At 35.3% G+C, this 25,525-nt stretch overlaps 1 protein-coding gene across 3 annotated transcripts in view; it reads right to left on the reverse strand.

Moving 5' to 3' along the window:
- The window catches only part of LOC138314173 (uncharacterized), a 92,370-nt gene that overhangs the window by 59,523 nt on the left and 7,322 nt on the right, over positions 1-25,525 (reverse strand). Inside the window, exons 1-2 of one of the 3 annotated variants that reach the window (XM_069254360.1) lie at positions 22,905-23,056; positions 9,611-9,771 (exon numbers count right to left, since the gene is read on the reverse strand). The gene's annotated coding sequence lies outside the window, so the exon portion shown is untranslated. Of the gene's footprint in view, positions 1-9,610; positions 9,772-20,177; positions 20,193-22,904; positions 23,057-25,525 lie in introns of those variants that run through there. The other 2 variants (XM_069254362.1, XM_069254361.1) reach the window with 2 other exon arrangements.

A 25,525-nucleotide genomic window follows, 5' to 3' on the forward strand; every position in this document is an offset into this window, starting at 1 on the left:
CTTGATCCATCTTATCGTCTCGGTAACAGGAAATTTAACAGTATATCAAGTGATTGTATACTTGATTTCAGTCTATATAAAATAGATTTTATGTAAATCTTCATTTGGTTTAAATCCTCTTAACAAGATGGAGATGCAAAGACAACATTTAATGCTGATATTACAGAGCCTTTTATTAGAATTTATATTTATCCTATAGATCATAGATATTATATCCCATCCTCGTACATCTCCCCGCCACTGCATCATCCTACAGTGACAGGCTCTAGTAATTCCCCGGATTTTACATAAAATTCAAAATTGTAAATAAATGAATTCCTTCACACTGAAGCCAATTATCTCTGAAATCTTATGACAAGCCTTGGTATAATGGAATACTTAGAGCTGCCTTCAAATAATGTGCTGCCTTATTACCCATACCCTATTCAACTCAATAAGCGCTTCCATCCCTATAAAGTACCCCTCTTATATCAATGCAATAAGCGCTCCCATTGTTATAATGTACCCCTCTTATTTCAATTCAATAAGCATGCCAGATCCCATCCCTATAAAGTACCCCTCTTATATCAATGCAATAAGCGCGCCCATCCCTATAAAGTACTTCTCTTATATCGATGCAATAAGCGCTCCCATTGTTATAATGTACCCCTCTTATTTCAATTCAATAAGCACGCCGGATCCCATCCCTATAAAGTACCCCTCTTATTTCAATTCAATAAGCACGCCGGATCCCATCCCTATAAAGTACCCCTCTAATATCAATTCAATAAGCGCTCCCATCCCTATAGAGTACTCCTTTTATATTGATTCAATAAGCGCTCCCATCGTATAAAGTATCCCTCTTATTTCAATTCAATAAGCACTCCCATCCCTTCTAAGTGTTGACCAGGTAAGAATTATTTGACCTTTGACTTTGAGGTCAAGGTAAAAATGACATTATCCTAGAACGAGGCACATATACTTCAGATGTAGGTATACAGGATCTTCACAAAGCTTGGGAGGTTTTAAAACCACGAAACATATCATTGGGAAATACAAGAAGAATCACTACTGATACTTTAATCCAGGAAAGTCTTGTTTCAATCATTATATCAAAATGAAGGGAAGAGAGAAGGGAGGGAGACTCTGGTTTTCCCCATTTCCCTATTCACTACGATGACACTATACACACTATACACGCCTCTTTCTGCCAAGCTGACATACACAAGCTGGTAGTGCCTATGTTTACCTACAAATTACCTCTATCTGGCCCATGTTTACATCACCCAGCTTACTATGAATCATAGCAGCATTGTCTAACTCCAGGACTGGGTAGTATACCCACAACCTATAGGCCAGACAGAGTGAAACAACACCAGGACTACAAAAGTAAGAACCTTCATCAGTGTGTGTGGCTGTGACCATCAGAAGGGACTAACACTACCACAAAAGTCAGAAGGGACAATTTACCACTATAAACCAGGAAGGAATGAGTGGTTTTGTCCAGTCCAGTCTGTACTTTAGATGTTCCTGGATATATCAGATGTTATTGGTTCCATTTCAGACTTACTGGGGTAAGGGACCTGGTGTTCCCTCTATGATAGTACCTTACTGCCTACATAGGTTTATATTTTACACAGTGATAAGGCTTCAAGCCTCAGACTGTAGGCAACTCTGTATAGTCAAATCTGTAAAAAAGTAACTCGATATGATATTTCAAATGGTAGCTTGGAATATGAAGTTAAGATCACAGGAAATGGATATTTCTTAATCAGTGGGAATGATATTAAAGGGCAAACAGAAATAGAATTGGGAGCGTGGAGAAGTGAACAACATGGTAAAAATCTACTGCAGCAATCCTACAGCTGCAGGATATTGGAACTGTTGACATCGTAAATGTTTATTTTGCGATTTTCTTTGTATTTCCAATTACTTGATTGTTATATGAGAAACAGTCAATGTGGTAATTCTGTAAAGTACCTGGTTTAATAATCAGATTCCAATCCTTATTTAACAATTGCATCCAAAAAATTAATATTCCTTCGGATTTCCAATTCTATGACTGTCAGATATCTTTTGATTTCATTTTAATTTTATATATAACAGTTGATTTAAAATTGACATCTCAAAAAAAAACCTAATCACACATGCTAGCCTGAAACACAAATATTACAATGTGTTGGCCGAGGGTATTAAATGACAAATTTGTGTAACGATGTTATTTTAATTGGTGTTGGAATCCTGAGTAACCTGAGGAAAAGGAGAGAGAGAGGTCAGAGACCTAGCTTATAAAGGCCACACACAGATTCAAACTGAAATACCTGAAGAGCATGAACATTCGGCCAATTTATACTCTTTGATTTTAATTTCTTCTGAACTAGTTAGAGCTTCAGGTCTATCTGATGCCAATTTACTGAACAATTCTTGAAAGAATTTTGCTTGATAAGAATTCTTTCTGAAGGTTGCTTTTCAGAACTCATCAAAATCTGAAATGTAATTTCCATCGACACTTTATAAGATTTCAGCTAGGAATTAATGAAATGAAGTGTTGATTATTGGGAAGCCAGGACTTTAAATGCCTTTACTAGTCAGTTTACTTGATAATCATGTGTTTAGTAACAGAGGTATAATTTTGCTTGGCCTGAAGCAGCCAGTTCAGCCCACCATTGATATGGAAACTGATGATTGTACTGAGAATATAAAATGTTTGGCTACAGCATCAGGTGATTTTTGGCCCAATGATAAATGCTATCTGTGAACTATACTTATATTTACCACCATCCTCTCACAGACTCACATACGCTATATAATATTTCCCTCTCACAGACTCACATACGCTCTATAATATTTCCCTCTCACAGACTCACATACGCTCTATAATATTTCCCTCTCACAGACTCACATACGCTATATAATATTTCCCTCTCACAGACTCACATAGGCTATATAATATTTCCCTCTCACAGACTCACATACGCTATATAATATTTCCCTCTCACAGACTCACATACGCTCTATAATATTTCCCTCTCACAGACTCACATACGCTATATAATATTTCCCTCTCACAGACTCACATACGCTATATAATATTTCCCTCTCACAGACTCACATATGCTATATAATATTTCCCTCTCACAGAGGCTATATAATATTTCCCTCTCACAGACTCACATACGCTATAAATATTTCCCTCTCACAGACTCACATACGCTCTATAATATTTCCCTCTCACAGACTCACATACGCTATATAATATTTCCCTCTCACAGACTCACATAGGCTATATACTATATTTCCCTCTCACAGACTCACATATGCTATATAATACTTTCCCTCTCACAGACTCAATACGCTCTATAATATTTCCCTCTCACAGACTCACATAGGCCTATATAATATTTCCCTCTCACAGACTCACATACCCTATGATAATGTTTCCCTCTCACAGACTCAGATACGCTCTTTAATATTTCCCTCTCACAGACTCACATACCCTTGATAATATTTCCCTCTCACAGACTCAATTACCCTATGATATATTTCCCTCTCACAGACTCACATACTATAATACTGTTTCCCTCTCACACAGACTCACATACGCTATATAATATTTCCCTCTCACAGACTCACATACGCTATATAATATTTCCCTCTCACAGACTCACATAGGCTATATAATATTTCCCTCTCCCAGACTCACATACGCTATATAATATTTCCCTTTCCCAGACTCACATACGCTATATAATATTTCCCTCTCACAGACTCACATATGCTATATAATATTTCCCTCTCACAGACTCTCACATATGCTATATAATATTTCCCTCTCACAGACTCACATATAGCTATATATAATATTTCCCTCTCAGACTCACATACGCTATATAATATTTCCCTCTCACAGACTCACATACGCTCTATAATATTTCCCTCTCACAGACTCACATACGCTATATAATATTTCCCTCTCACAGACTCACATATTTCGCTCTATAATATTTCCCTCTCACAGACTCATATATCCTTGATACTATTTTCATCTCACACACTCAGATACCCTTTATACTACTTTCCATCTCACAGACTCACATACCCTTTATACTGTTTCCCTCTCACAGACTCAACAAACCCTTTGATACTGTTTCCCCTCTTACAGATCACAAACCCTTGATACTGTTTCCCTCTCACAAACTCAAATGATACGTTTCCCTCTCACAAATCAAATTCCCTTGATACTGTTTCCCTCTCACAAACTCAAATTCCCTTGATACTGTTTCCCTTTCACAAACTCAAATTCCCTTGATACTGTTTCCCTCTCACAAACTCAAATTCCCTTGATACTGTTTCCCTCTTACAGACTCACAAACCCTTGATACTGTTTCCCTCTCACAGACTCACAAACCCTTGATACTGCTTTCCTCTTGTAACATATTTCCTTTTTTTACTGAACTCTAACGACATTTCCCTGAATGCTCTGTTGTTTGTGAGAGTTAGACTAACTGTTCCCCTGACTTGTCATGTTTGGGGTACTATTACATGGGTGTGAAAGAATCAGAATGACAATTTTACAAGGAAATTCGTTTAATTTGTAATATCCTGATCAAACCAGTCGACAATTTAGATAGATCAAGAAACTCCCAAACATACACATTTTGAAGATGCCTATGACAGAAATAGCCAGTGGTAGACAGTGATGAGCAGACTTAATGGGCCAAACTATCAATGATCAACCTCAACATTAGAAATAGTCTGGTTTGGTTCTGATGGCAGCCAACCCATGATTGATAATAGTGTGACTGGCCTCTGGTGGTCAGAGTACAGTCTACATGTCTCAGACTGCAGTGAGATATTTGACCCTTGTACAAGAATTCCCTGTGACATTTTCAGGATTTCATTATATTATCTTTCTAGAATAAATCACTATGATCCGCTCATGACACCATTTTAAAATCTGAACTTTTGTGACAATTTCATGACATCACCATGGACTTTTCAAGACATCGTCATGACCTTTTCAAGACAACGCAATGACCTTTTCAAGACATCATCATGACCTTTTCATGACATCACCATGACCTTTTCAGACATCGTCATGACCTTTTCATGACATCACCATGACCTTTTCAAGACATCGTCGTGACCTTTTCAAGACATCACCATGACCTTTTCAATACATCGTCATGACCTTTTCAAGACATCGCCATTACCTTTTCAAGACATCGCCATTACCTTTTCAAGACATAGTCATGAACTTTTCAAGATATCACTGGACCTATTCAAGACATTACCAAAACTTTTCCAAGACAACTTAGACCTATTTAGGCCATTGCCGTAGCTTGTCCAGCAAAAGTCATGATTTCAGGATACAGATGTGGCATGGCTTTCTCAAGACAATGTGGCCTACACCTTTTCAAGACATTTTGGCCTACACCTTCTCAAGACATTTTGGCCTACATACTCCAGACACTTTGGCCTACACCTTCTCAAGACACTTTTGCCTACACCTTCTCAAGACATGTGGCCCACAACTTCTCAAGTGATCGGAACCCTGGAGTATCGAGGATGGTCTATAACTGGTCATGACGTTACCATAGCTACAAACCAGTTACACCATAACAACCAATTGTCTATAACAGACTCCCATACTATATGTTACCAAAGATATGAAATAAATAGTTATCAAAACTTTCAACATGTTATCAATATTTCCAGCTATTACCCAAAACTACAAGCAAAATGTCTGTACTCAATGAATGTCATCTGCAATTTAACATGAATTTTATGCAGTACTTACTTTAGTATCTACAAATACTTATCATGCATTTTAATTTATCAATGAGTAAACAAAGTAAGTCCAATTATTACAAAATACAAACAAAGACTTTCTCTTCATAACAAAACTGGTCTTAATTTAGAAACAATTATTCAGATAAAAGTTTCCATGGAAACAAAACCAGCATACCACCCCCAACCTTCCCTCATGACCTTCTGTGAAGTGTCAAACAACAATTGTCAAATGAAAAAAGAAATTGGCTCAACCTGACAGAATAGTCCTAAATTGAGTCTCAACACTAAATTTTAATTTTGTTGAAAAAAACTTGAATTTGATTTAGATAATGTGATGTCTGGGAGATGTTGATTGGGTGAAGAACTTTCCCGCATCCATGTGAAGACAACTATCTGTGAATTCATTTGGAGTGTACTTGTGGCTTTGTTCAGACACAATTCCACAGTACCAATAATCTCCATCAGCACTCTACACTCGTCATACATTCTAGAGCTCTGATTTAGAGAATTACAAAATGTTTCCATTGAAACATGGCAAATTCAAAGAAACAAGCTTAGGGTCCAATTGGCCCAAATCACTCATCTGCTACATGGTAATCATGATTTCCTTTTTTTGTGTTTCTATACTCTAGGGATGTTGTGTGCGTCATGCCTTGTTTATGTACTCCTAGGACGTGTGTTAACGTACATTACACTTAGTTTCTATACTCTAGGAAATGGTGTGTACGTCAGCCCTTGTTTATGTACTCTAGGGATGTGTGTATGTCATAGCCTTGTTTATGTACTCCTAGGGATGTGTGTTAACGTCGTCATACCTTGTTTCTATACTCTAGGGACGTGTGTACGTCATACCTTGTTTCTATACTCTAGGGATAAGTGTGTAACGTCAGCCTTGTTTCTATACTCTAGGGATGTGTGTATGTCATGCCTTGTTTCTATACTATAGGGATGTGTGTACTTTCATGCCTTAAAAATTGTTTATGTACTTACTCTAGGGACGTGTGTGTACATGCCTTGTTATTCTATACTCCTAGTGTGTTGTACGTCTATGCCTTGTTATATGTCTAGGGATGTGTGTACGTCTCATGCCTTGATTCTTCTATAACTCTAGGGGTGTGTGTACGTCATACACCTTGTTTCTAATTACTCTAGGGATGTGTGTAGCTTCAATTCGCCTTATCATTGTTTATGTACTCTAGGGACATGTGTACGACCATGCCTTGTTTCTATACTCAAGTGGTGTGTGGTACGTACATGCCTTGTTTCTATACTCTAGTGGGTGTGTACATCATACCTAGTTTCTATACTCTAGGTGGTGTGTGTACGTCATAGCCTTGTTTTCTATACTCCTAGGGATGTGTGTGTACATACATGCCTTGTTTCTATACTCTAGGGAATGTGTTTAACGTATACCTTGTTTTCTATACTCTAGTTGATGTGTGTAACTCATGCCTTGTTTCTATACTCTAGGGATGTAGTGTACGTCATGCCTTGTTTCTATACTCTAGTGTTTGTGTGTACGTCATGGCCTTGTTTCTATACTCTAGGGGACTGTGTGTACGTCATGCCTTGTTTCTATACTCTAGGGATGTGTGTACGTCATGCCTTGTTTCTATACTCTAGGGATGTGTGTACGTCATAACCTTGTTTCATATACTCTAGGGGTGTGTGTACGTCATGCCTTGTTTCTATACTCTAGGGATGTGTGTACGTCATACCATTGTTTTATGTACTCTAGGGACGTGTGTACGTCATGCCCTTGTTCTATACTCTAGGGATGTTGTGTACGTCATACCTTTGTTTTCTATACTCTAAGGGTGTGTGTTACGTCATGCCTTGTTTCTATACTCTAGGGATGTTTGTAACGTCATAGCTTGTTTCTATACACTAGGATACGTGTGTACGTCATGCCTTGTTTCTATACTCTAGGGACGTGTGTACGTCATGCCTTGTTTCTATACTCTAGTGGTGTGTTTATGTCATGCCTTGTTTCTATACTCTAGGGATGTGTGTACGTCATGCCTTGTTTCTATACTCTAGGGACGTGTGTACGTCATGCCTTGTTTCTATTCTAGGGATGAGGTGTACGTCATGCCTTGTACTCTAGTGGTAGGTGTGTGTACGTCATACCTTGTTTCTATAACTCTAGTGGGTGTGTATGTCAATGCCATGTTTTCTATACACCTAGGGACGATGAGTACGTCATAAACACCATGTTTCTATACTCTAGGGACCGTGTAGTATGTGTGTATGTGGTGTACCTCATGCCTTGTTTATGTACTCTAGGGACATGTGTACATCATGCCTTGTTTTCTGTTCTAGGGATTGTGTGTATATCTCTAATGTTGCCTGTAGGCTCTAGGGATGTGTGTATGTTCATGCCTTGTTTCTGTTAGTATAGAGATGTGTGTACGTCAAGCCTTGTTTCTTCTGTACCTCTAGAGGGATGTGTGTACATCATGCTTTGTTTCTGTACTCCTAGGGACATGTGTACATCATGCCTTGTTTCTGTACTCTAGGGATGTGTGTATATCATGCCTAATGTTGCTGTACTCTAGGAATGTGTGTATGTCATGCCTTGTTTCTGTATTCTAGAGATGTGTGTACGCCAAGCCTTGTTTCTTGTACTCTAGGGATGTGTGTTACGTCATGCCTTGTTTCTGTTACTCTAAGGGACATGTGTACGTCATGCCTTGTTTCTGTACTCTAAGGGACATGTGTATGTCATGCCTTGTTTCTGTACTACTAGGGACATGTGGTATGTCATGCATTTGTTTCTGTACTCTAGGGACATGTGTATGTCATGCCTTGTTTCCTGTACTCTAAGGACATGTGTACGTCATGCCTTGTTTCTGTACTCTAGGGACATTTGTGTTCTATGTCATGCCTTGTTTCTGTACTCTAGGGACATGTGTATGTCATTTGCCTTGTTTATGTACTCTAGGGACGTGTCCTGGTACGTCATACCTTGTATCTATACTCTAGGACGTGTGTACGTCATGCCTTGTTTCTGTACTCTAAGGTGACATGTGTACGTCATGCCTTGTTTATGTAGCGCTTTAGGGATGTGTGTACGTCATCCTTGTTATGAACTCTAGGACGTGTGTAACGTCATACCTTGTATCTATACTACTCTAGGGATGTGTGTATGTCATGCCTTGTTTCTGTACTCTAAGGACATGTGTACGTCATGACTTGTTTCTGTACATCTAGGGACATGTGTATGTCATGCCTTGTTTCTGTACTCTAGGGACATGTGTATGTAATGCCTTGTTTCTGTTCTCTAAGAGATGTGTGTACGCCATGTTTCTGTACTCTAGGGACATGTGTACGTCATGTTTCTGTACTCTAGGGACGTGTGTAGGTCATGCCTTATTTGAGGTTTTGTTTGGTAATTAAGGATCTTGACCTGACCTTCCTGTTCCAAAGATAACTTAATCACAACCCACTTCCTGTGAGGAGGTTACCGTGGTAACAGTATAGATTGCAGGGAAGTATACCTAAGATGTGCTTTAACCTCTGGTATTTTATTTCAGTATAATAACTGTTCAAGTTCCAAGGGATCCATACAAGAATGTATACATGTTTTTTATTATTCTGAAGCAGCAACAGATACAGACCTAAAGTCTATATATCAAATAGGTTTCTTTGTATAAAAAACAGATTACAGTCTCTGAAATCCTCAGAGAACTATGCCGATTCTGAACTCTTCAGCCGTGTATCTTTGACACAAAACATGACAGGCATGTAATTTGTATCTTGTTCCATATTTGTAACATCAATATCATAAAATGACATCAGAACAAATTTTTTTAAGGAAAATAATAAGGATTCTTACCTCTGAGTCGCACAGTCTGTGTGCTGAAGATGGAGGTTGAAGTGAGACAAATGTAAAATAATCCCAGTCCAGCTGGAGTTCACTGTTACAGACTCTCTCTACTGAAAACTGTTACTTGATCCACAGAGACAGGGCTGCTAGTGCTGATTCCAGAGATTCAACTGAAGGAAATGAAGAAAACATGTGAGATATGATTATTAATGTTAATATGCAACACAGAACCACAGATTGTCAGTATCTTAAAGTAACAGCAAAACAGCAGTCAAAAGTATTCTGTCCTTAAAAAGAAAGCAAAACCCAGCAATCTGGTTGTACATGTTCCAATGCTCAGGAAACTACTGACATTTCCTTAAAAACCGTATTGGACCCGATAAGCGCCCATGTCCCTATTGGCCTCGATTTCAATTGTCCATGCATAAATAAAGACCAATACTACATAAAACTGTCTAGATTTGCAATAATTTTGTCTTATTAGCACTTTTACATTTTTTCAATTTTTTAAACGTCCTGGGTACCTATTGGGTTGAATACGGTACTTCGAATCCTATAAGCTCTAGAACATTTGCAGACGTTAGATAATACTCTAAGTTAAATTCTGTATCAGCAAATTTCTCAGGAACAGGAGGCTTTTTTTAAAATTATGAATACATTTCCATTTAAAAATGACATAAATAAAGTAGATGTCAATTTACAGAGATCAACTTTCGGCCATATTACTATAATCGTGAAAATTAAAAAAAGTTGGTTTGCAGCAAATTAAACTTGATGAACTTTCGAAAAATAAAACTCACAAAACCAGCATCTAGCTGTTATGTCAGACTAAAAGGGTTTGCTATTTATTTTAAATGAATGTAAATCTAAAGAGAAATGTTCTAAATTGAAGTTTAATTGTTGGTAAGGCAGATACAACAAACTACATATCGTAATTAATTCTATAGCGTTTTACATTGATTCATTAAAAATTGATTTGATATCATGGCTGTAAGCTTGTAATTATGTATTCAGGAAATGCAAGACATATGTAAATGGAAATCAATTAAAAAATAACACTGTTCATCAATCAAACGATCCAAAGCCAAGAAAAACTTGTCACCTGAAAACAGCTGCTTGTATATCTCTGTTAATTAAGAGATATTTTAATTATGTAAAGTAAATGTAGTGAGCAATCTGAACCAAGAAATGATTGATGGCTGAGGATCAAACTATTATCACTAAAATCACTGATAGTGTTCAGCCCATTTGATACACTTGTTTCTGAGAATATAAACACTTCTCTAAAAAAAAAACTTGTTCGTAAAGGTGATGAGACTAACAATTTGTTTTGTTTAAATGAATACTCAAGAGACAGGGAAAAGTGCCTCTATAAGTGTTTCACTTAAATCCATGACAAGTTTGTAAATACAATTATAAAGTCGTACTATTTAAATCAATGATGTCAGACAGCTTTGTAGTGTAACTACAATGGTACAGCTGTGTTAAAACCAAAATAAACACGGTTAACTTCAGCTCAGAACAAGAGATGAAAAAATTTCATTTTGAAAAATAAAATTTGTCATTTATCTAGGTAATTAATCCCCGAAACCTAAAGTACAGACCAATCAATGTCTCCTGTAATGATTGTCTGAGACAATACGATCGTAATGAGACAAGGGAAATTAAACATGAGGCCAAAAACATTCCAACTTGATGTGAATTTACAAGTGGAAAATGAATCCAGGGAGAATTGTCCTTGTCTGACATGATCCAGGGTAATGTTATCGCAGCTGACATGTTAGTAGAGATTTGAGAAATTCTATTTTACACCTCAAGTTTGGTCCTCTGAACCACAGGTTAGTATTAAGTTGGGCCCACTGAACCAAAGGTTAATATTTAAGCTCAAGTATCCATTTAAGTGTTACTTATAGTCAATTGGATTATAATGTGAAAAGTTATCCATGTCTATATTTAATATAACATCATTTGAACTTCCATGTACAATTAAAATGTTTCCAGTGTATTCATTATAGCAATTACAAAATACAAAAACAAAGTACAAAGTAACAATGTTGTCTGTATTCAATATAACAACTGTACAAGTACAAAGTAACAATGTTGTCTGTATTCAATATAACAACTGTACAAGTACAAAGTAACAATGTTGTCTGTATTCAATATAACAACTGTACAAGTACAAAGTAACAATGTTGTCTGTATTCAATATAACAACTGTACAAGTACAAAGTAACAATGTTGTCTGTATTCAATATAACAACTGTAACAAGTACAAAGTAACAATGTTGTCTGTATTCAATATAACAACTGTACAAGTACAAAGTAACAATGTTGTCTGTATTCAATATAACAACTGTACAAGTACAAAGTAACAATGTTGTCTGTATTCAATATAACAACTGTACAAGTACAAAGTAACAATGTTGTCTGTATTCAATATAACAACTGTAAAAGTACAAAGTAACAATGTTGTCTGTATTCAATATAACAACTGTAAAAGTACAAAGTAACAATGTTGTCTGTATTCAATATAACAACTGTACAAGTACAAAGTAACAATGTTGTCTGTATTCAATATAACAACTGTAAAAGTACAAAGTAACAATGTTGTCTGTATTCAATATAACAACTGTACAAGTACAAAGTAACAATGTTGTCTGTATTCAATATAACAACTGTACAAGTACAAAGTAACAATGTTGTCTGTATTCAATATAACAACTGTACAAGTACAAAGTAACAATGTTGTCTGTATTCAATATAACAACTGTAAAAGTACAAAGTAACAATGTTGTCTGTATTCAATATAACAACTGTAAAAGTACAAAGTAACAATGTTGTCTGTATTCAATATAACAACTGTACCAGTACAAAGTAACAATGCTGTCTGTATTTAATGTATAACCACCATGTACATAGTGCCCCTGCGAGAAGTTGATGAATAATTCATGAACATTCATGAATTATTCATTAATATTTTCATGCAATTCATGAACTTAAAAATTCATGAATAATTTTGGAAAAAATATTTCATGAACCCTTTCATTCATGAATCCATGAACGTTCATGAATCTCTTTTATTCATTAAATCATGAATATTCATGATGTCATGAATACCATCTCGCAGGGGTGCTTTCTGAATTCATTTAGCTACTACAAATAAAATTTTGTCTGTTGTTAACATGTCTTTGGTGCACCAGAAGGATAAATTTAAACACCCAAAAACATTCCAAGATTGAGAATAGATCAGATATGTCATAATACAATGATTAACTGTCAAACGTTCCCGCAGTTCTGCTACCTGCCATAAAACAAACACTGCATCAAGATGTTCTAAATTCAACTGATTTTTCATTTCAGTTTAAAAGGCAAATAAGTTGACTTAGAAAGATGACGTTGGATAATGCACATATATCTTCCTAAAATCTGTTTGAACATTTTACGAAGAAGAATTAAAAAAAGAAAATTGATTTCTTGAGCTAGCTCCCTAAATACCATAATGTTACATAAATGATGCGATGATAATATTTCATCTGTCAAGATGCACTCTCCTGGAAAAAAGCATATAACAGATAGCTCAATTACCAAACTTAAAATAAAATTAAAAAAAATATATTGAAGATTAATTTTTCTTGAAATTTTATCTCGAAAGAGAATTTTAAGACAGTGATGGTGATTCAGAAAGACTTATTTTGAAATGTCGCTATATCAAGATTGATCTAATGTCCAATATAATAAGTAGCCACTCAAAACTGAGGAGAGGAATTCCAAATTACTGTGTTCAACCCAATATGTACCCATTTCCTTATATACATCCCTTCTAGTTCACTTACCTTGTATTAAAAGTTTTCTTTAATGCATTTACATCTATTTCTCTTACAAACTGATTCATAGCTTACTTTGTGAAATAATTTTGTGAATGGTCTAAATTTGATGACTCAATAAGCACTCCTCAACATTTCTCATTTTGTGATAGTGTCTTCAGCATGTTCTTATTGATTCCAAAACAGTAAATATAAATAGGTTGCTGGTTTTTCTCTTGGAACTCTGGCCATTTTAAACAACCTTGGTAGTCAATACCAAGAAACAAAACCAAATCTTTCAAACAAAACAAATAAGAGTTAATTTGAGAGAAAGGAGTTTCTTTTGACCATTAATAATAAGTACAAAGTAACAATGTTGTCTGTATTCAATATAACAACTGTACAAGTACAAAGTAACAATGTTGTCTGTATTCAATATAACAACCATAAAAGTACAAAGTAACAATGTTGTCTGTATTCAATATAACAACTGTACAAGTACAAAGTAACAATGTTGTCTGTATTCAATATAACAACTGTAAAAGTACAAAGTAACAATGTTGTCTGTATTCAATATAACAACTGTACAAGTACAAAGTAACAATGTTTTCTGTATTTAATGTATGACCACCATGTACATAGTGCCCATGCGAGAAGTTGATGAAAAATTCATGAACATTCATGAATTATTTATCAATATTTTCATGCAATTCATGAACTTAAAAATTCATGAATAGTTTTGGAAAAAATATTTCATGAACTTTCATAAACCCTTTCATTCATGAATCCATGAACATTCATGAATCTCTTTTATTCATTAAATCATGAACATTCATGAACAACCCATTCATGAATATTCATGATGACATGAATACCATCTCGCAGGGGTGCTTTCTGAATTCATTTAGCTACCACAAATAAAATTTTGTCTGTTGTTAACATGTCTTTGGTGCACCAGAAGGATAAATTTAAACACCCTAAAACATCCAAGATTGAGAATAGATCAGATATGTCATAATACAATGATTAACTGTCAAACGTTCCCGCAGTTCTGCTTCCTGCCATAAAACAAACACTGCATCAAGATGTTCTAAATTCAACTGATTTTTCATTTCAGTTTAAAAGGCAAATAAGTTGACTTAGAAAGATGACGTTGGATAATGCACATATATCTTCCTAAAATCTGTTTGAACATTTTACAAAGAAGAATTAAAAAAAGAAAATTGATTTCTTGAGCTAGCTCCCTAAATACCATAATGTTACATAAATGATGCGATGATAATATTTCATCTGTCGAGATGCACTCTCCTGGAAAAAAGCATATAACAGATAGCTCAATTACCAAACTTAAAATAAAATAAAAAAAAAATATATTGAAGATTAATTTTTCTTGAAATTTTATCTCGAAAGAGAATTTTAAGACAGTGATGGTGATTCAGAAAGACTTATTTTGAAATGTCGCTATATCAAGATTGATCTAATGTCCAATATAATAAGTAGCCACTCAAAACTGAAGAGAGGAATTCCCAATTACTGTGTTCAACCCAATATGTACCCATTTCCTTATATACATCCCTTCTAGTTCACTTACCTTGTATTAAAAGTTTTCTTTAATGCATTTACATCTATTTCTCTTACAAACTGATTTATAGCTTACTTTGTGAAATAATTTTGTGAATGGTCTAAATTTGATGACTCAATAAGCACTCCTCAACATTTCTCAATTTGTGATAGTGTCTTCAGCATGTTCTTATTGATTCCAAAACAGTAAATATAAATAGGTTGCTGGTTTTTCTCTTGGAACTCTGGCCATTTTAAACAACCTTGGTAGTCAATACCAAGAAACAAAACCAAATCTTTCAAACAAAACAAATAAGAGTTAATTTGAGAGAAAGGAGTTTCTTTTGACCATTAATAATCACACATTCTGTGCGTAAATGTCGTCGATATGTATGGAAAAGTTGCACCTTATTAATACTATACAGTCCTACTATAACAACTTGTAGTTACTTCATCAGCCATGTGTAATTACAACTTGTAGTTACTTCAGCCACAGGTAATTACAATTCTAGTCCTACTATAATAACTAGTAGTTACTTGACAGCCACGTGTAATTACAATTCTAGTCCTACTATAATAACTTGTAGTTACTTCTGGCACATGTGATGGATACTGAAATAAATCTAGGATTTACTCTGGATATAAATAAACACTTGATGTTGCCAAACCTGAAGGGTCCATGAGGAGAGGAAAATGCTTTCATCAAACATTAAAGAGAAATTATATTAGTGTTTTATCAAGGTAAGACTAACTGACAAAATCACTCAAGATTGTTGAAATGACACAAGAACGGGATTCTTGGCCAATATACAATACTGGAAAGAAGTGGAGGTGTTGTATTAATTGATCTCCTTCTCCAAGACTGTGTAAGGGGGGAGGGATGTTGTACATTGTAGTAGTATAGTTTTGAAGGGTGCCACAAATACTGGGGAGAGACAAGAGGTGTGGGAGCTGACATGAACATGATGGAGGAATCCATAGTAGAGATAGGGGAAGATGCTATCCAACTAATGAGTCAGACCTGTATCAGCATGGGGGAATTAATGGGGCCATAAAAACCCCAGTAAGGGCTGTAAGGGGACAGATAACAGGGGCAGGCCAGGGTCATTAGGTGGAGCCAACTCTGGAACCACATGGAGCAGGGGCAAGAAAACATTTTTATTATTCTTTAATCAAGTTGACAATGGTCAGGACCAACAGAATCTAGGCTTGCCACCAGTTAATTTGTGCAAGGAACTTCTCAATGAAGAACTCCATTTACAATATAACCTTAGTCTCATTGATAAAAACTTAAACAGACTTCTGGTCAGATTAACATACACTAGTACAACTTATTGTTTGTGAAATCCTGAGATGGTCATTAATGAGGTCATCAAAGAAAACATCAATCAAGGTATTTTTATCAAAGAGAATGTCATTTGTAAGGATAATGCTACTATCTCTGTATTCCATCATGGATGATTTTAGTACAAAATCTATTCATGAGAGTATGGTTGTCAGGCAGAGAGTATGGTTGTCAGGCAGAGAGTATGCTTGTCAGGCAGAGAGTATGGTTGTTAGGCAGAGAGTATGCTTGTCAGGCATAAAGTATGGTTGTCAGGCAGAGAGTATGGTTGTCAGGCACAAGGGAGCGCTTTATTTAAACACTCAAGTGAAATATTTTCCCAACAATTAAAACTCATTTTTATGTTAAAGTCTAAAAAGCATCAATCTTAAAATATCTTTTAATGAATGAATTTCTCTAATACTTTTCGTCTCATTAAAATCCTGATTTACATTGTTTATAATACATCTACAACATTAGTCGACTTGTCCCAGAGAACTAAATACCAAACTGAATTAGTATCAACACACTAATGCTATACAGATGTGGGATTTTCTTGAACAAATTCCAAAATCTGGTGTAAATAATTACGAACGTTCACACAAATATTAGCTCACAAATTACATGGTTGTAGAAATGTTATATATTTGTAGTATGAATACTACAACTCGTCAGGATCAGGAAAATGTTTGCGCTCTCTGTAATGTTACAAACTTTTCGTGAAACAGATTATTGATGATTCAGTATGTTGATGTTGAAATCCCTTGTACAAGGTAAAATGGATATATCTATATATTCTGAAACACCATTTATAAGTTAATAGCATGAATTCTACTTCAAATACTCTATTGCACTCAATAAACACCCTTGGTGCTTCAAAATAGCACAAAAATTAGATATGTAACCAAGTGATTGTACACAGATAAGTCAAAAATCAATTTACAACAAAAAGAAACTTCTGCATTTAATCAAAGTAAATTCAAAGTTAGTGAATTTCAGGTCTCTAAAAGGGGTAAAGAACGCTTAGGGGACAGGGGCACTTTATGGGTTAAGTACAGTGTATGTATGTACATACCAACTATAAGTATATTACCTAATGATCAAACAAAACTGATTTATACTTCTACTTACGTAAGGGGCCATGATCACAGCAACTGTTTTGAAAGAGAAATCCTTTTATATAAAACAGACATCTGGTTTCAGGATGGACACATTAACCACTTCTAAATCCTAGGGCCTTACAGAAGAGGAATTTACGTCTGAAAGAGGAGCTTTGTTTGGGCAACCATTGTTTAATATTGACATTGTCAATAAATAAAACAGACCCTCAATTAGCTAGCTCAATTCAAGTCTATAAATATACCGAAAGGAGGAGTCAAAACATGCCTAAGTTTACTTTTAATAGCAATTCTGTACTAATGAATATTCATAACCCTATCAGATGAAAATTTGCATATTCAAACCTTATGCATATTCATATATTGTATTCGCTGTAATAAGGGCCCAGAGCACTTAAATAATTGTAACAAAGTGGAGCGCTTATTAATGAACCAAATTTTAAGTTGTGAACAAAAAAAGCCAGCAATCTTTCTGTACTCATACTACATGTATACATAATCTGTTACAGCAAACATCCTCTGAGATGCATTATTACGTCGTAATTCACATGTAAAAGACTCCCAAGTTCATGCAATATGGGATACAATGCTGATGATTGAGGCATCATATGTTATAAAACATTCCTAAATCCATGGAAAGGGGGCGTTTGTACAACTTCAACTTTTCTCCAGAAAAGGGAAAGGGCGTTTATAGGGGAAGGGGCGCTAAATACGGCGAATACGGTATCCAAGATTTGTTTGTTTGGATCGAAGGTGCACAACACTTATAGACAAAGCAATGGCTTTTAATTAACCTACAAGAATAGGGCCAACAAAAGAACATTTGAATATTCAAATCCAAATCTCATGCATATTCATTTAAATGTCATCTGAATATAACGCATAGTTAATGCTGTACCACAAAAATAAAATTCTGAAAATGTACTCATCTCAATGAATGAGATATTGTATTGATTTGATTATATAAACCACTTTATCCACACCATTTATTTTCCAAATACCCTGAAGGTTGGGAGTAGTCTGCAAATGTAAAAGGTAGTTATCGTTCCTTTGGATAGTCACATGACTTCATATATGTGCTACATTTCACCCTTCGAAAAATTCGTTCGTCGCACCCTTTCCCTGTTTATTACACTTCAAACATTTGGTATGATATTGTTCGTATTACAAATAATAGGTGTCTGCATGTAGGAGCAGTTTCAATTCGCAATAGTTTTATAGTAAATAGAAAACTAGTACAGCAGGTTACCGAACTACGGCACATAGCCCCCATAAACACAAAATATTTAATTTTAAAGACAGTTTTGCAACTGCTTCCACATATTGCTATTCAGGTTATTGACCACAGAGTCTATATGTGTTATTGATTTGATTTCTTATATCCCAGAAAAAAAGGGTGCGCCGACCCTCTTTACGGTGAGGGAGTTAATGCTGTCCACAGTTTTGGAACTCTCCTGTGTTGTACAATGCACCATAGCAACAGTAACTATAATGAAAGCAAAAGTAAATCTAGAGAAAGTTATATTTTGACGTGATTTTTATCATTTTTATATCACACATAGTATGGTTGAATATTCTTTTCAAAAATAATCGGCGGCCAAAATGTTATATATCCATGTAAATTATTGAAAACATGTGTAAAAACATCGTGTGAACCAGTGCAAATACAACGCGGGATCTGTAAACACTGTGACCTCATTGTGACGTCATCAGATGCCATCGTGGTTTCGAATTGTAACAATGTATAACATCGTACAACATTGTATCTTTTGTAACATGAGCTCTGACTGATCATTGGCAGCATTAACTCCCATGCGAAACTTTATAAATATGAATATCATTACACCATATTAAAGCTACAGATTCAAAGTTATGTATATCTGTAAGATCAAACTTAAGTTAGACACGCTACCACATACCTACATCTATAGAAATGTAGGGTCCCGATGCAGCTTCCATACTCTAATTTTGATTATCTCCCTTATGAGAACTCTCTTTTTTGTTACAAATGTACGAAGTTTGCCAGACACTTGTGGTTGTCAAATGTGATTTGTTTACTTTAGTTGAGAACTGTATAAGTAATACACATACCATCTATTTTGTCAAATATTCGCAAGGAAAGGCAGTGTCGGCGTACAGCATGTGTTGTCAACATACATTGTGACTACGAACTTTATATCCTGTTCTGTGAACTCAGAAACTGTTTTGTTGACTCTATAATAATTTTGTTTAAAACATGATAATTTGCTATAAGTGTGATTTTTATTGATTTTCGGCAAATAATGAATCATTAGTTTGTTACAGTATTTTTGTAAGGAAGCCCTTAGTGGCAATATAATGCCCCCAGTAGTTATACTGTAAGAGTAAGAGCATACAGATAGAGTAGGCGACTCGTTATTTCAGCGTGTATTTTTATATTTTCTTTATATGTTTCAGACTTTACCATACACACAAATGAACAATAAACTGTTAACAAGTGTAAACTGGCTGTGTGTATTTTATCCTAAATATGCAACAGCACATATAGATCATGAATCAACCTTTGATGTAAAATACACCTGTACAACGGAGCTGCAAGTGCCCGACACATCACAACATAACTTTTATAAACAGTGAAGAAAGATAATATTTTTGTTGTTTCTCTAATTAATTGACTAATGATTTAAATGATTTTTTTCTCTTAAGCACAACTATTTAACTGCATAGAACAAAGAAATGATGTAAAAAAAAATACACCATTTCCTTTGAAGAACAAAATATAGAAATCTTACCACAAATTGGAGCTTTATGAAGTCTGCTAAACTACAGCGTCTGTTCACCACTATATACATCCACAGCTCTCTGCCAATACCGCAGCATTAGATGTTTGTAGGAGTATATCAATACTGTGGGCCGCGCACCTGGTAGCTGATGATTAACTCACTACTATACATAGCTACTTTATTTGTAGAGCCTATATACTTAAAAACCATTTTAAAATTACATCTTAACAAAAAATAATAATTCCATTAAGGTTTTCCTCTGACAAGCAGTCTGAGTACCTGTAGATACACTAGCCTTCCCCATCAGCTGTGTCAATATCGGACTTTTAAACAAGTTGACTAATCTTGCCATAGTACCAGGCAGCTGTTATTTTTGATCCCTGTTTTTTTCCTGTCCTTGGCACCATAGTGAGATCCCTGATACAGTTGAGTGCATCTGCCTTGTACTTCTAAAAACCCCAGTTGGTAAGCCCATCAACCTTGTGTTCTGGCACTCCAAAACAATCACAACCTTCTCCACAAAAACCAAACTGGCAAACTTCTATAGCTGAACTGGTTAAACTTGAAGACAGATTTCCTATATTTGAACTAGCATAAACTAAATTATCTTCTCAAAGTCTATATGATAAATTTTGATTTTTCTATTTTTGTACATAATTGTTTACCATAATGATCATGTTGTCTCTGAAGATTAAAGAGCCTACAGGAACAATACAGATTATTGTTATTAATGGTTTTTATGTTTCAACAGTAAATGTAATCAACAAAATGCCTAATTAGCCTGGATTGATCAACAGCTTCTAACAAAAGACATTTAATGATTCTGAATATAAATGACCTTGAATGCAGGTGAAGGTCATTAATTTTAACCAATAGGATAACTCCCGGACAGTATCAATATAACATAACTGTCTCCTACCAACTGTCATTTGGAATGAAGGTCAAAATATATACATCATTTGATCACTTTTTAGTAGGTCACAGTGGCCTAATTTTGATACTTTACAACTTGTTACAGATTTGTTAACCCAATTGGCACAAATATAAGCAAATCATCCCACACCCTCCCAACCAAGACGGGCAACCAGAAACTAATCATCCCACACCCTCCCAACCAAGACGGGCAACCAGAAACTAATCATCCCACACCCTCCCAACCAAGACGGGCAACCAGAAACTAATCATCCCACACCCTCCCAACCAAGACGGGCAACCAGAAACTAATCATCCCACACCCTCCCAACCAAGACAAACCAACCAACAACCACACCTCCAACCAAGACGGGCAACCAGAAACTAAGTTGTTATTAAAACTTTCTCAGCAAACTTTCTTTACTGGATTATCTCCCCTTGTTTGAAACCTAGAATCAGACATGAAGTAGAGACAAATAATCAAGCCAAATTTAAGTGACTTTTTCAATATTTTTGAGACTGGTGGCCGGTCTATCTCCCAACCCTGTGAGGTTTCAATTAACAGGGTCTATTAAAGAAGTAACATATCATGGGTACACTAGAGGCCTTGAGTGGATCCAACTTTGGTAAACATAATGAAATTCTTCTAAATCCCATTTGATACAATCTATGAGCTAAATTAATTCTATTCCAAATTTGTGGTTTATTTAATTTAAAGATAAAATAAATGATAGATATTGTAACTACTTTATATTCCTCAGCTGTATAGATAGGGGAGATAAATCTTGTATCATAACAGCTATAACCCAGTACAACAGAAACAAAGTTCACCCACAAAAGAGAAACATGCCAAATAAAGTTTTATAAAAAAAAAACACACAAAAAACTCAATCAAATTTCAGAAAACAAAGAAGACAATACAGCTCCAAGATTTCCTCCCAAACTGACACGATTAAAACAAATAAATTATGTAGTATGAAAAATTAAAGAACATCTACAAGGGAAATCCATTGTTCAGCTCAGAGTGTAAGGTCAACTACATACATAAACAATCTCTTGAAAGGTCATATGAGTACATAATCAATCTCTTGAAAGGTCATATGTATACATAATCAATCTCTTGAAAGGTTAATTAAATACATAATCAATCTTTTGAAAGCTCTAACGAATACATAATCAATCTCTTGAAAGGTCATGCAACTAAATGCATCAATTTCTTGAAAAGTCAATTGATCATGAATACATAATCAATCTCTTGTAAGGTCAATTGAATACATAATCAACCTCTTGAAAGGTCATATGAATACATAATTAATCTCTAGAAAGTTCATCCAACTAAATGCATTATTAATCTCTTGAAAAGTCATGCAACTAATTGCATAATAAATTTCTTGAAAGGTAAACTGAATACATAATCAATCTTTTGTAATGTCAACTTAATATATAATCAATCTCTAGAAAGGTCAGTTAAATATATCATCAACCTCTTGAAAGGTCAATTGAATACATAAATCAATATCTTGTGAGGTCAACTAAATACGAAATCAATCTCTTGTATTTGTCAATTGAATAAATAATCACATTTTGTAAGGTGAAGTAAATACAAAATTAACTGATATATGATACAATTTGAATGTTTCATTTGAGAATTGTGATATGAACATTGTGAAGTATGTGCCCTAGAAGTTGACTTCCATCAATATTAACCTATGTCAGATTGTATGGAGCCTGAACCAAACAAAGAGAAGTTGAATGGCCAACACAAAGTACACACATAAACTTATAATGGAGACCATGAATGGTCTGGAGTCTGCAAGTACCTACCTCTACAACTTCAAAGCTGTCTGAATGAAGCCTTGTAGCTCCAAAACTGGAGTAAATATCCTGTGTATGTTATAGGGCCAGAGCTGATGGGTAAGCCAGATGGACCTTATACTAGTGTACAGGCTAGACACCCCACAGAAAGTTCAACAGGGAGCCCCTCTGACTTGGTTGTCATGGTAACCTGGCTGTTCTACCACCCTCCCCATCCCTGTTGATGATAAAATTCTGATAGTAACATGTATGTAGTTATGTAGTAATGCAGAAAATGTGTTATCTATCTTAAGAACTTCTTATTCTTTGCCTGTACCAGATCTTACCAAACCTCAGGTCCCAGTTAGGTTATCAGTGTCAGAAGTCCATATGTTTATAGTCAATTAAAAAAATACAGCCACTTATTACAACTCTTCTGTAGTGCTACCCCACACACCAAAAAAATTACACAAGTTTTGTTGTTGAGTTTATAACCTGAACACTTGCCATGGATTTTCTAGGTCACAGAAGTGTTTAACGTTGGTGCAAAAACAACAAACTGATTCCAACCAGATTTACCAAACCAGGCATGTTTACCTCAAATATTTATTTACATCATCACTTATTTTCTTTATATTCAAAACTATTAATCAATTAGAAATTTTACTATGTTGCCTAATTTGATATGTTCTTTAAAGAAGATTTTAGTTATGAGTGCTCAACAGGGGCACCATTAATAATGATTAAAAGTGAGCTAACCCAGTAAAGACATGAACGCACCAGTATGTATGTAATTATACACTGAAGCAAGACATGGCTAGAACACTACATGATGTACTAAACTAAACAAACAGCAAACTTTTTTCAAGAGGAACACACTGACAGTCAGTTGCTTCCTGTCACAGCCCTACAGGAGGTAATGGAGGAATCAGACCCTAGCCTATTGTAAATCTAATTAGATCAGGTGCCCCCCTTCCCCAGGTCTCCCCTCCCCCTGCTCCCTCCCCCAGGTGCCCCCCTCCCCCTGCCTCAGCTTACATCTGGAGGTCAGACTAGTGTTTACTTTATCAGCCCATTAGAACAATCTGCCAGTCATCAACACAGGTTTTTACAAGGAAAACTTTCTTTACTTCAACCAGATTACAATTTCAAAGAATTAATACATCATTGTGTTGTTTCTTCTGCAGAAAGGCCTGGCCTGTTGTCCAGGTTTCAGATTTCCTGAAATTAAATACATCATTTCACTAGTAATGATGTATGTCCACTTTGTTCTCTGGGTTTGGCAAGTGTGGAAACTAAACAAACTGATAAGTATTGCACCAAAACACAGATAAAAGCCTGGGGCCTGTACCACATTTGTCCCAATAGGTGCCTATGATGCTACAGAATTCGGAAAACTGAAATGGGACCAGACTTAGACTGTTCACAAAATTATATCAATATGCTAAAGAAATTTAGAGAAAGAGACTATATGAACTATCTATATTCTCAGATTGTATTTAATAAAGATTGAAAATACCTGTGGGGTATTAGGCCTAATGAAGGACAAGAGTGTTTATTGGGGCCCAAATGGTGAAGGCATGGCGATATAGAAATAAGAACACATGAGGGGCGCATGGGCAAATAAGTGGAGGAATTGTATGGGCAAACAAGTGGAGGAATTGTATGGGCAAACAAGTGATAATGATAGGTAAGGTGGAACTGGGAGGATATCAGGGAAAAGACCTGTCATATCTAGGCGAGGAAACCAATTTACCATAGAGTATAGAAGATATTAGAGAGATGAAAATGAGGTCTGTACATCACGAAAGGGATCTAATACTGTATGATTTCTCTTACTTCTTAGTACCCAAACAAATAGTCATAAATCTTTAATCCCCTACAGATATCTCAATTCTAAAACCCATTCAGCCGGCTTAAGTGGTTCTCATTTCAAATTATGAAATACAAAACAAAACTGCATTCATTATTTATTTCATATTTGTAGTTATTTAACTAGAGCTATAAAGATAGTTCTCCTGGAGCTCAGACAAATGAGTTTGGTTACAGTAGGAGACCTATGGTTGTCAGATATCTATAACTACATGGTCTCATCAAACGTAACCTGACATAAGACTGAATGTAAAAGAGTATTGATTAAACATGAAGAATTTCAAACTTATAACACATGTCTCCGATACTCTAGAACATAGTCACAGAACAACGCCATCGTTGTTTAGTTTTACAAGGACAATCAGAAACATTGGTTACCATAGTCATCTTTCTATTATTTTTCCAAAATTCCATATACCCTGGTTGTAATCAATATTGAAACTATCTTTTAGAGCAGCGTGGGTATGAATTTAAATTGAATGAACATCAATAAAAATGTTGTGTTTTAATCCTATTTAAATTTGACATACAACATGAGTGTATTCTAAGTTCCTTGCGTGTGACTGTCAGATGTTTTTCCCCAATCCAATTTTCATTTCATGTTCTTGAAATTGCTTCCACTCAAGGCTCCTACGGAGTTGGAAAGGGTTCCTGCTATGAATTCAACTTAAATACCATTACCAAATATGGAAAATTCAACTCTTTTTCTTCAAAACATTTTTTCATGCAGATAGTTCAACATTTCATTTAAACTCTTTATTGTTTAAAAATTGCACTTT

Source organism: Argopecten irradians, chromosome 2, assembly GCF_041381155.1.
Source record: "Argopecten irradians isolate NY chromosome 2, Ai_NY, whole genome shotgun sequence".
Lineage (NCBI taxonomy): Eukaryota > Metazoa > Mollusca > Bivalvia > Pectinida > Pectinidae > Argopecten > Argopecten irradians.